Source organism: Galeopterus variegatus, unplaced genomic scaffold, assembly GCF_000696425.1.
Source record: "Galeopterus variegatus unplaced genomic scaffold, G_variegatus-3.0.2 Scaffold334, whole genome shotgun sequence".
Classification (NCBI taxonomy): domain Eukaryota; kingdom Metazoa; phylum Chordata; class Mammalia; order Dermoptera; family Cynocephalidae; genus Galeopterus; species Galeopterus variegatus.
This window is the reverse complement of record NW_007726445.1, coordinates 394,091-406,413: the sequence shown is the minus strand read 5'-3', so window position 1 is coordinate 406,413 and position 12,323 is coordinate 394,091. Positions and strand designations below refer to the sequence as shown.

The 12,323-nt window shown below is 40.3% G+C and overlaps 1 pseudogene; it reads left to right on the top strand.

The window, feature by feature from the left end:
- The first annotated feature begins 4,153 nt into the window (after nucleotides 1-4,153).
- On the top strand, nucleotides 4,154-4,969 carry LOC103586370 (annotated as a pseudogene).
- The last annotated feature ends 7,354 nt before the right edge of the window (nucleotides 4,970-12,323 follow it).

Below are 12,323 nucleotides of genomic sequence, written 5' to 3'. Positions count from 1 at the left end.
CCCCCCCCCCCCCCCCCCCCCCCCCCCCCCCCCCCTTCATGCCTTTCCCGGCCCTATTTTTTCTGGGTCTGATGGAAAGTGGTTTCATCAACTTCCACACTAGGTTTCTCTTTGTCTGCTCCCTGCTCCCCTGCCACCCTCTTCTTATGACACAAGAACAGCTCCTGCAGTAAGCCCAGCCCTGACTTCCTCCCCCCAGGTGCTGCCCATGAGGGGGTCAGGACAGAATACTTCCCCTCACCCAGCTCCTTCTTCAGGCTCCACTGGGTCTGTCCCTGCTCACCACCTGGACTAGGCCCCTAGGTGAAGCCCGAGTGCCAGGAAGACTGGAGCACTGTCTCCAGCAGTGCACCAAAGGCCTCCTGGCAACCCAGGAGCCATACCTGGGCCGTCCCAGACTCCATCCTACTTCCACTTCACCCTGTTTCTCCATATCCAATAAACTGCACATGTGCATCTTTGGGCACAGGTCTGCTCTCTTCCTGCCACCCCACTCCACCCCAGGTCAGAACCTCATTACCTCACCTGCACAGGGCACCAGCTTCCCAGCAGGACACCATGCCTCCACTCCAGGCCCTTTCTCCAGGCTCCAGACCTCCTTGAAGTCCAGGCTTTCACCAAGTCACCACCCTATTCAAAACCTTCACTATCCACCCCCCATCCCATGGCTTGAAGCTGGAGCTTTCAAACATTCCTTTATCTCTAGAACCCTTTCTTAAAATAAACCTCATGGGGAAGCCTGATATATGAAAAATCTAGGGCTCTAGCTGAAATGGGGTAAGGGGCCAGGAAACTCACCCATCTGAGCCATGACCCTATGATGATGAAGCCCCTAAGCTTCCTCTGAGATCAACTAGAGCTTTTGTAATACAAAATCCACTGGATTCTATCAGACTGGCCAAAACTTTGAAAGATGATACTTCCTAAGGCTGTCAGGGATGCAAGGAAAGGCTGCTCTCATTTACTAATGGAAAGTGTGAACTGTTATTGCTGTTTTGGAAAGCAATATAGCAACAGCTATTTAAATTAAATATGCATATGTCCTGCAACCCAGCAGTTTCACTCCTGGGAATCTGTACCATAGATTAGTAAAAGCATCAGTCTTTAAGGATGTGTATACAAAGATGTTTATTCAGCAATACTATTACTGCTTGTAGTGAAAAAAATGGAGGAAGAAAGGCCCATCATGAGGGAAATAGGAAATGGCCAGATAAACTGTGGTACTTCTGTACCTCGGAATAGTATACAGCCATTAGGAAAAAAATTTACCTTTTCTCTCTCTACCAGTTGACTTGAAGGGATTTTCATGACATATTAAATGGAGAACAAATAAAATGCAAAGAAGTATACATCACAATCCCATTTTTAAAATGCAATTACAGGGGCCAGCCCATGGCTCACTCGGGAGAGTGCGGTGCTGATAACACCAAGGCCCCGGGTTCGGATCCCATATAGGGATGGCCGGTTCGCTCACTGGCTGAGCATGGTGCTTACAACAAGATCCCCTTACCAGTCATCTTTTTAAAAAATAAATAAATAAGTAAATAAAATAAAATAAAATGCAATTACATTATACAAAAACATCTCTTAAATGTGGAATAACTATATTTATACATAGTGACTTGATCATAAAGAAAGCTTTGGAAGAATACATTCTAGTTTATTAACACTGTTTATTTGATTGTGGGGAAATAAAACAATTCCAGTGAATTTCTCAAAGCTCTTGCCTCCTGAGACTCTCCCATACCTTGAGAATTAGATTGTAGCCATTTGTGTTGTCAATTGCTGTGATCCAAACAGATAATAAAACTTCTCTTATCTAGAAGAGAGAGAGTCAAACGCTCACCACCTGGAGCAGGTCCCTAGGTTAAGCCCCAGGGCCTGGGAGACTGGAGCCTGTCTCCCTACGTATTTACACTTCAAAAGGGATGATGACCCAGAACTTAGAGACAACGCCGGGATGGAAAAGCCCAGGCACCCAGGGCTATCTGGTTCCTGGATAGATTTTATTACATTCCAAAGGGTGGGTGTTAGGGTTCAGGCCCATGACATTTCCAAGGAGACCATTTCAGAAGGAGAGGAGGACAATTGCTCTCCCCCATCCCTTTTGTTGGCAGCTGGCTGGTTTGGGGGTTTGAACACCTGACTCCTTGACCGTGGTGTTATCTACACTGTGCTCTAACGAATTTCCTCCCCTTTTATAAGTTGAGAAAAATCTTTTTTTTTTTTTTTGTCCTTTTTGAGACCGGCCGCACCGCGCTCAGCCAGTGAGCGCACTGGTCATCCCTATATAGGATCCGAACCCGCGGCGGGAGCGCTTCTGCGCTCCCAGCGCCGCACTCTCCCGACTGCACCATGGGCTTGGCCAGAGAAAAATCATTTTTCCTTGTCCCTAGCCTTTGGATGTTTGGTCCTTGAATAGAACATGGCTTTTATTGTGTTGTCCCAGGGTAGGACAGACACACTGATTATTTTCTGTAAGGTAATTAATAAGGTATCTATCTGTCCAGAGCACCCCATGTGATACCAGGGAGCACTCAGCTCCTGTCTGAGGCTCCCCAAAATCTTGTTACTGAACCCAGGTCCAGCTGCTGGCCCCCTTTAGAAAGCAAACCATTCAAAAGTCAAATGTTGGTGAAAACAGAAGCCAGACTTTATTCAGGAATACTGGTGACCTGAGGCGAGATGTTAGGCTCACCCATCTCTCCAGTAAAACTGAAGGAGGATGGCCAGGCTAAAGCCATCTCAAAGACTCGGATTTACTGAGGGGTTTTTAAAGAGGAGGTTGAGGGAATGGAACATGGGAAATAAAGAGCAGAGGGAGAGAGACATGGGCCACAGGGCCTACACGCAAGGAGCCAGCTGAAAGGTCTTGCCAAGACTCAGCCTGGTTTTTGCTCACATCTTTGCTGTTATCTCAGGGTCCTGCTGGAGGGGTGGAATCAGCATAGTTTTATCGATGTCTTGGTTTCCCAGGGTCTGGATAGTACCTGCAAGTCTGCAAGTTTTGAGCTTCAGTCTGGCTGCAAAACAACTTTACATTTATATAAATAATGTCATCTTGCCCCATAAACAAGGATCAAAACATCAAATAACCATGGCAAAAGAGGGAACTCAGAGAAATGCATGCCAAAAAAAAAACCCTATGTCCTTTTAAAATCTTTTAGAGCCCATGTGGTTTTAGGTCCCAACATGGTTTCAATCCTGCTTACTCCAACAGGGTGAATAGACCAACTTCCAGTCAGCCTCTATCTATGTGATCCTGACCAAATGAAGCCACCAAATTACTTTCCCTCCTTGGAAATGGAGGCCAGAGGGAACCACATTATTGATTTTCAAAAAAAAAAAAAAATATATATATATATATATATATCTATCTCCAGAACTCTGTGTTGGTTTTTTTAATGAATTTCTAGGAAGAAATCATACATATAATAAGTGAAAGTGATTGTCCAAGCCAGAAACTAGGAAGAAGTCCCAGAGCCCTGGCCACCAGGCATGCCCCTTACTCCTTGAGTTATATAACATCCTTGGGCCTTCTCATCTACATGATGCCTTTGTGCAAATGAGAAAAAGGTGTCTCATCTTCCAGAGAGATGCAGCAGGCTGAATTTCAGCCCCCACTGACTCCCCTGCCAGGGCTTTTTTGTGCATAACACTTTTCTCAGCAGCCCTGCCTAAGGTGCCTCCAGGGAACACAGCTTTGACACTCTGCAATAGACTGTCTCTAAGATCTCCCCCAGCTCTGGTGTGCCACACTTCTTTAGATCTACAGCCTCGCTCCTGTGCAAAGCAGTTGGCAATAGATGTTTGCGAGGTATCTTATCACAGCTATGAAATCCATTAAAACCACCTATCCAAGTAAACTGAAATGGCTTCCTCTGAATTGTCGAGGGCAGGGAATTCCCTCAGGGCAGAGAGTGGATCTCATCCATTATGGCAGCCCCAGCAATGAGGAAGGTTCCTGGCACACAGAAGGCACTCTCTAAGTGCATATTTGTGGAATAAAAGAATAAATAATGGAAGAATAGGTAACTTGGCCAACCAGAAACATCTCAATGCTGCATAAAATATGAAAAACCCTTTTTAAAATGCACCAGTAGGCTGCTCTGGAGGGTTCACGCACAATTGATAAGGTACATTGGATGAAATCATGACCGGGTGGGCACGAGTTACTACCACACATAACAAGAGACCGTTGCCTGCAACATCATGGGAGAACATGAAGAAGGGACCCTTTGGGGGAGCAAACCAAAACCTACCAAAGTGTAAACAACGTGAAGCCAATAGACTGTCCCTTAAAAATGTTGCACCCCAAGCAAGACATAAAAAGAACAAAAAGAAAAAAGAGTACTTAAATGAAGATGTGAATGGATTCATGGAGTACCTAAGACAGAACTCACAGGTGGCTCACAATGGCGAGATGATAGCAACAGACAGTCAGCAACTAAGGGACGAAATTGTAGTTGCCTTAAAGAAAGACAGTCAACAGGAAGGAAGATGATTAAAACGACAAGCAGCAAAGAAAAATGCAATGGTATGTTTCCATTGTAGAAAACCTGGCCATGGAATTGCAGATTGTCCGGCTGCCCTTGAAAATCAAGATATGGGCACAGGAATATGTTATCAGTGTGGGTCCACAGAGCACAAAATAACTAAGTGCAAAGCTAAAGTAGACCCAGCTCTTGGTGAATCTCCTTTTGCAAAATGTTTTGTTTGTGGGGATATGGGGCACTTGTCCAGATCTTGTCCTGATAATCTAAAAGAACTCTATGCTGATGGTGGTGGTTGCAAACTTTGTGGCTCTGTGGAACATTTTAAGAAAGATTGCCCTGAAAGTCAGAATTCAGATCAAATGGTCACAGTTGGTTGCTGGGCAAACGGAATGAGTGCAGACTATGAAGAAATTCTGGATGCACCTAAACCACAAAAACCCAAAACACAGATATCTAAAGCTGTTAATTTTTGATAACAATTAGTACTTTGGTTAGTTACCACCTCATTGTTACTTTCCAAACTCATCCTATTTCACAAGTTAGCGGTGGGCTCCCTTGGCGCCAAGACTATATGGCAGACATCCGTATGATTCCTGCATTCTGTCCATCAGGGAGTACTGCTACCATTGTTTGGAGAAAGTCACTGAAGAAAAGTACAAGGTGATTAAGTTGGATTCTCTAAAAGAGCAAATTTTTAACAGAACTTAGACATAACTAAGTGATTATATACCTGATTGCAACAATCATCTTTTTTTAAAGCAAAATTATGTATTAATGTGAACCACCCCTGTACTGCTTTGTGGGGGTATTTTTCCTGCTGGGTATTTGGAAATGAATTTTTGGTTATATTGTTTTCTTGGTTTAAAGTACCAATTTACTATTATGATAGAAATTTATAAATTGCCACAAAGTCTGTATTTTTAAAATATTGAATAAAAACGCATTTGCTATTTGCTTAAAAAAAATTTTTTAAATAATTATAATAAATAAAATGCATCAGTAAGCAATTTAGTAAGAAATATTCAGAGGCTAAATCTAAATAAAAACAAGAATTCAGTAGATAATAGCTTAAATGAACAATGAGAAAATTACTTTCAACCAACCAAAAATACCTTTCAAGAAAAGGACAAGAAAAAGAGGAAAAAAACCTAAGAGAATTTGCCACCAAAATATAAGAAAATGCTTAAGGATGAATATCAAACATAGGGAAAATTGAGCAAAAAGAACAGTAAATGTGTGGCTAAATGTGTGACTAACTCGGGCCGGCCCGTGGCTCACTCGGTAGAGTGCGGTGCTGATAACACCAAGGCCACGGGTTCGGATCCCACATAGGGATGGCCGGTTCGCTCACTGGCTGAGCATGGTGCTGACAACACCAAGCCAAGGGTTGAGATCCCCTTACCGGTCTTCTTTAAAAAAAAAATAATAATAAAATAAAATAAATAAATAAATAAATGTGTGACTAACTCCATAAAATAATAATGACAATCACTTGTGGGGCCAAAAAAAGAATACCAAGATACCTGACAAAAATAATGGGTAAGTTAGGAAGTGTTGATCATAATTAAGGGACTGTAAGATCCTTATTTGTTTAGGAGAAGGGAAAAAATATTGAATTATTTTATACTCTTAAGTAATCAATATGCATCTTAATAATCTAAGGTAACAACTGAAATAACAGGTGTGCAAATTGTCAGAATCAAAATGGAGTTATATGTGTTAAAAAAAAAAAAAAAAAAAAAAAAAAACCTGACAAATAGAGCCAGGAAAGGCCATGGTCGGGGAGGGGCCTGGTCTTCTCATGCACTTATGCCTGATAACAAGAACTATCACAAGGGACTTTGCAAAACAAAACCACAACCTTGCACAGAAGCCATCACAACCTTACACAAAAAATACTTCTGCAAGGACGTCTGCCCAGCAACTACCTGTCCAACCTCCCACTGGTGTCACCCTTGTTATTGATCCTTGTAGCCAAGGATAATTATCCCAAAACAAGTATGTAATCTTTCATCATTTTTCCTTTAAAAACCTTTGTCTTGGCTTCCAGTCAAGATGGTGGAATAGACGGTCCCTAGTGTCACTCTATCCCATAAATCAATGAATTTACAACTATTGAAAAGCAACAACAGCCAAGTTGGAGCCATTAGAGCTCAGGGGAAGAAGAGGAGAGACCTACGGAGTTCATGAAGGCAGGAGAAGCCACGATGAGAGAAAGAAAGGATCACTCCCGCCATTTCATGCCCCAGCTGCTTCAAGGTTGGAGCTGGTGAGCACAAGAGCAAGAGCTGGCAAAAGCCGCAGCTGTGCCCTTCCTATGAAGTTGCTTGGAGACGGCAGGGGAGAAGAGGACCTTGGTGGCCCACACACAAGCAAGACCACTTAACAGGGGTCCTGTGGACCCACATGGGACGGAGGAGCCACAGACAACTGAAAAAAGGAGTCACTCAGATGCCAGTGAGTCATTGCAAGGGACTGGCACATGGCCCATCCCATGAGAATTGTTTGGAGTACAGGCAGTGGAGGAGATGGGCCCACCGGGAGGACACTGGGACACAGCGTGGACAGCTGGTCTGCCCTCCAATCAGCACAGGACCACTGTGTGTAGACTGGTCAGGAATATAGAACTGCAGGGGGTACAGTTTGCTGAAAAGACTCCGGCCCAGACCAGAGTTTCCCACAACCCCAGTGTACCTGATTTCACAAGACCTGGAAGTATATACAAGGTCAACAATTAAAACCTGAGCTGCACAAAAAGCCTCCCCCAGGGAATCAGCAGCAAAGAAGCAATTTAGCTCAACCACAGAGCTCAAGTACTGGTCCCCACAGGAAGTTCCCCCATTTTAGAAGTAAGCAAAGGACAAATTAGTTTCAGTGCAGAGTTTAAGTGGTGGGAACAGTGAATAATCCAACATAGAATTGAAAGAAAAAACAAAATACCCACAAATCAGAGACAAAGTTTGATATTAACTAGTAAAGGTCTAACACCACCAAAGGACACTTATCACACCTAGAAGGACCAGAAGCCCTCTGGGGCCCCGAGCCAGGGCAATGGGGGACTCAGGGCCTCAGCCACGCCCCCTTGACATCCACAACAAGCCCAGCAACAACCACTGAGCCACCACTGGAAGCCCCCTGGTCTCCCCTGCCAGAATGGGGGGTGCCATGGACCTCAGTCACATACCCCCTTCTTCCTCCTCCTCCCACCCTATTTCCCTCCCCCTTTGCATTTCCCTCTCCTCCCAAACTGCTTCACATCTTAGAATGTAAAAAAAAATAATATTAATGAATAAATAAATTTAAAAGAAAAAAAAAACTTTATCTTCCTTTACCTCCCTGAATATGCACAGTTTACTATCACACATGTATTCCTATTGCAAAATTTATTCCCAATTAAACTCATTATTCTTTCACAGAATATCTCTGTTTGTTATTTAAGTTGACAAAGAAATAGAATATATTCCAGACTAATAAGAAAAAAAAGTAAAATGAGAAAAAAATTACTTCAATCAATAAAAACAAGAAAAGGAAACATAAGAAATGTGGAAAAATAGGGCCGGCCCGGTGGCGCACTGCTACAGTGCGCCGCTTGGAAGTGCGGCGGCGCTCCCGCCGAGGGTTTGGATCCCACATACAGACCGGTTCCCGCTCACTGGCTGAGCGAGGTGCGGGTGCAACACCGAGGGTTGCGATCCCGTTGCCGGTCCCGGTCCGGTACGGGTGCGACACTGAGGGTTGCGATCCGTTGCTGGTCACGAAAAAAAGACAAAAAGGAGAAATGTGGAAAAATAGAAAATGCAAAGATGGTAGGACTAGAACAAATATATCAGTAATTTCAATACATATGAATGCACTAACTCATACAGTTAAAAGAGAAAGATGAGATCAGATTTTTAAGTCCATATGTGTTGTTTATAAAAGACAAACCTAAAGCAAAAGAATATCAAAAGATTGACAAGAGAAGAATGAAAAAATATATACTATGTAAACATTAACCAAACAAAAGTGGATTAATACAAAACTATAATATAACATGCAAAAAGCATTAGAGAAAAAAGTCACTACATATTAATACATTTTCAGAAGACATAATAATTATAAACTTGTTTGCACCTGACAATATAGCCTCAAAATAAATAAAACAGATATTGGTAGAATTACAAAAAGAAATTAATAAGTTCAGTCTTGGTGGAATATTCCAACGTGCTTCTTTCAGTAATTGAGAGAATGAGCAGACAAAAACTCAATAAGAAAATAGACAATTTGGGCCAGCCCGGTGGCGCACTGTGCCGCTTGGGAGTGCAGTGGTGCTCCCGCCGAGGGTTCGGATCCCACATACAGACCGGTTCCCGCTCACTGGCTGAGCGAGGTGTGGGCGCAGCACCGAGGGTTGTGATCCCGTTGCCGGTCCCGGTCTGGTACGGGCATGACACTGAGGGTTGCGATCCGTTGCCGGACACGAAAAAAGACAAAAAGGAAAAAAAAAAAAGAAAATAGACAATTTGGAGAGTTAGGGCCGGGTCTGGAGCTCAAAGACCCCTCAAGCCTGTTGTCCAGACTGGGTCACAAACCCTTCACACGCAGGTCTATGAGCGAGGTAACTGGCAAAAAGGTCCTTGGAGGCTTGGTTGAAGAAAGAGTAGTCTTTATTCAGCACACACACCTCAGAGAGCTAGGCAGTCCACAGAGAAACTCAGAAACTCAACTGCTACCAGCAAAGTCCAAAGAAAAACTGAGCAGCTGCCAGCAAAGTAAACATGCTCTATTTTTAGATGCAAGCTCTGCCCTCCAGCCACTGCTTCAGGAACTGCAGAACACAAGAATAGCAACAAAACTAAAAAGATACATTGGCTACATGGGCACTAACTCCATCCAAACACAACTTGTTTACAAAGAATGTGCTGCACCACCCCTAACCAGACCTGAGGCAAGGGGGCCTGACTAAAACTACTCTATTTTCCTCACACAATTATAAAATATACATTCTTCAGAAGCACCCACACTACTTATATGAAAATTGCCTACATGCTAGAGGAAAGCAGAGAAAAAGTCTTACCATATTTCATATGATGAATGTTATACTCTCCTGCTATCGGAACACAATGCAATTAAGTTAAAAATCAATACCACAAGGATAACTAGAAAAAAAGGCATATGTTTAAAATTAAAATATAGACTTCTAAGAAATAGTCATAACATAGGAAATTATGGTGGAAATTAGAAAATGCTTAGAACTAAGCAATTCAATTATATATTTACATACATTTATATAACAATATAAATACATGATGTGTGGCTAAAATAGTACTTAGAGGAAAGTGTACAGCCTTCAGGCAATATATTGAAAAAGACAAAAATCTAAAAATAAATGAGTCATCTCAAAATAAAACCACACAAAGTTGAAGGAAGAAAATAAAAGCAAGAATAGAATTTGATGAAATAGAAAACAAGCACTATAATAGAGAGAATTAACAAAACCAAAGCTGCTTCTTCAGAAAAACTGAAAGAGAATAGTTTAGCAATATTACTCGAGAAAAATAAAAAGAAAGGAAAGGCACAAATTAACATTAGAAAACAAATAAAAGGTAGGGGAGAGCATAACTACAAACGCTTCGTATTACAGATAATAAGAGGATATAATGAATAACTTCATAGCAATACATTTTAAAACATAGATGAAATGGATAAATTTCTAGGAAAAAAAACTCAACAAAACTGTCACAAGAAGTAATAGAAAGACTGAACAGCTCTATAAACATCTAAATAATTAAATCAGTAGTTTAAAAATCTTACAAAGAAGAAAATTTGCCAAATTTTACCAGTGAAATTTATGAAAACATGAGGAACAATTTCTGCTTTTTACAAAATATGCTAAATGATTCTATGTAGCCAGTATAACCTTTATATACAAACCTGACATTGACAAATAGAAAAAGAGAATTGCAAGCCAATCTTAGTCAAGAATATAGATAAAAATCTGAAATAAAATACTAGCAAACGATATTCAGCAATATATAAAAATTCATATATGTCATAAGCAAGTTGGGTTTATCCCAAGAATATAAACTTGGTTTGATATTAAAAAATAAAGTTATACGGGCCGGCCCGTGGCTCACTCGGGAGAGTGTGGTGCTGATAACACCAAGGCCACGGGTTCGGATCCCATATAGGGATGGCCGGTTAGCTCACTGGCTGAGCGTGGTGCTGACAACACCAAGTCAAGGGTTAAGATCCCCTTACTGGTCATCTTTATTAAAAAAAAAAGAAAAAGAAAAGAAAAGAAAGTTATAGATTTCATTAACAGATTAAAGGAAAAAATTGAATAATCATCTTAATATATGCAGAAAAAGCATTTGAAAATTTAATATCATATCAAAAACCTGAGAATAAAAAAACTTCTTTATTTTTAGTTTCTCTTTTTTTTTTTTTTTTGGCAGCTGGCCGGTTTGGTATTATGACCTTGGTATTATAAGGCAAGTGAGTTAACCAGCCAGCCCTATTATTAATTCTGATAAAAGATTTCTTTGTTAAAAAGAAAAAAAAAACCTATTGCAAATATACTTATATTTAATGGATATATTTAATGGTGAAAAATTGAGGTCTTTTTTAAGATCAGAAACAAGAAAGGAGTATCCTCTACCACTTCTATTTAACAACATACTAGAAGTTCTTACCAGTGCAATAGGCAAGAAAAATATACAAAAGGTATAAGGACTAAAAAGAGAAAAAGCAAAACTTTCATTATTTGCAGGTTGATATAATTGGCTCTGAAGACAACCTAAGAGAATCTAAAGATGAACTATTAGAAATAAGAGTTTAGCAAAGTTCCTGGATATAAATTCAACACAAGGGCCGGCCCATGGCTCACTTGGGAGAGTGTGGTGCTGACAACACCAAGTCAAGTGTTAAGATCCCCTCGCCAGTCATCTTTTAAAAATAAATAAATAAATAAATAAATAAATTCAACACAAAACTCAATTACAAAAAGGAAGGAAATCCTGTCACATGCTACAACATGGATGAACCTTGAGGACATTATGCTAAATGAAATAAATAGTTACTAAAACACAAATACTGTATGCTTCCATTTATTTGGGGTACCTAGGGTAGTCAAATCCACAGAAACAGAAAGTAGAATGATAATTTCCAGGGGCTGGGGAGAAAAAGAAATAGGCAGTTGTCCTTTAATGGATACAGAGTTTCAGTCTTGCAAGATGAAAAAGTTCTGGAGATTTATTGCATAAAAATGTTAATATACTTAACACTACTGAACTGTACACTTAAAAAATGGTTAAAATGGTAAATTTTATGTTATACCGTATGTTTTTTACACAATTAAAAAATTTTAAAGTATAAAACATTCAATTACATTTCTATACCAACAACAAACAGAAAATATAATTTTTACAATATGCCATTCTCGACATCAATAAATTTTACAATTAAGTACTTACATGGTAAAAATGATAACGTGTTATTCAAAGACATTAAAGAAGACCTAGATCAGCTGGCCAGCTAGCTCAGTTGGTTAATGTCCAGTGTTGTAACACCAAGGTCAAGAGTTTGGATCACCATACCAGCCAGCCACCAAAAAAATAAATAAAATAAAGAAGACTTAAATAAATGGAGATAAAACATGTTCATGAATTGGAAGATTCAATCATCTCCACAAATTGATTTATCTAATCAATGCAATGCCAATGAAAATTTCAACAAGTTGTTTTGTGGAATTTGACAAGCTCCCTCTAAAGTGTGTATATAAGTATATATATATATATATATATATATATATATATATTTTTTTTTTTTTTTTTTTTTTTTTTTTTT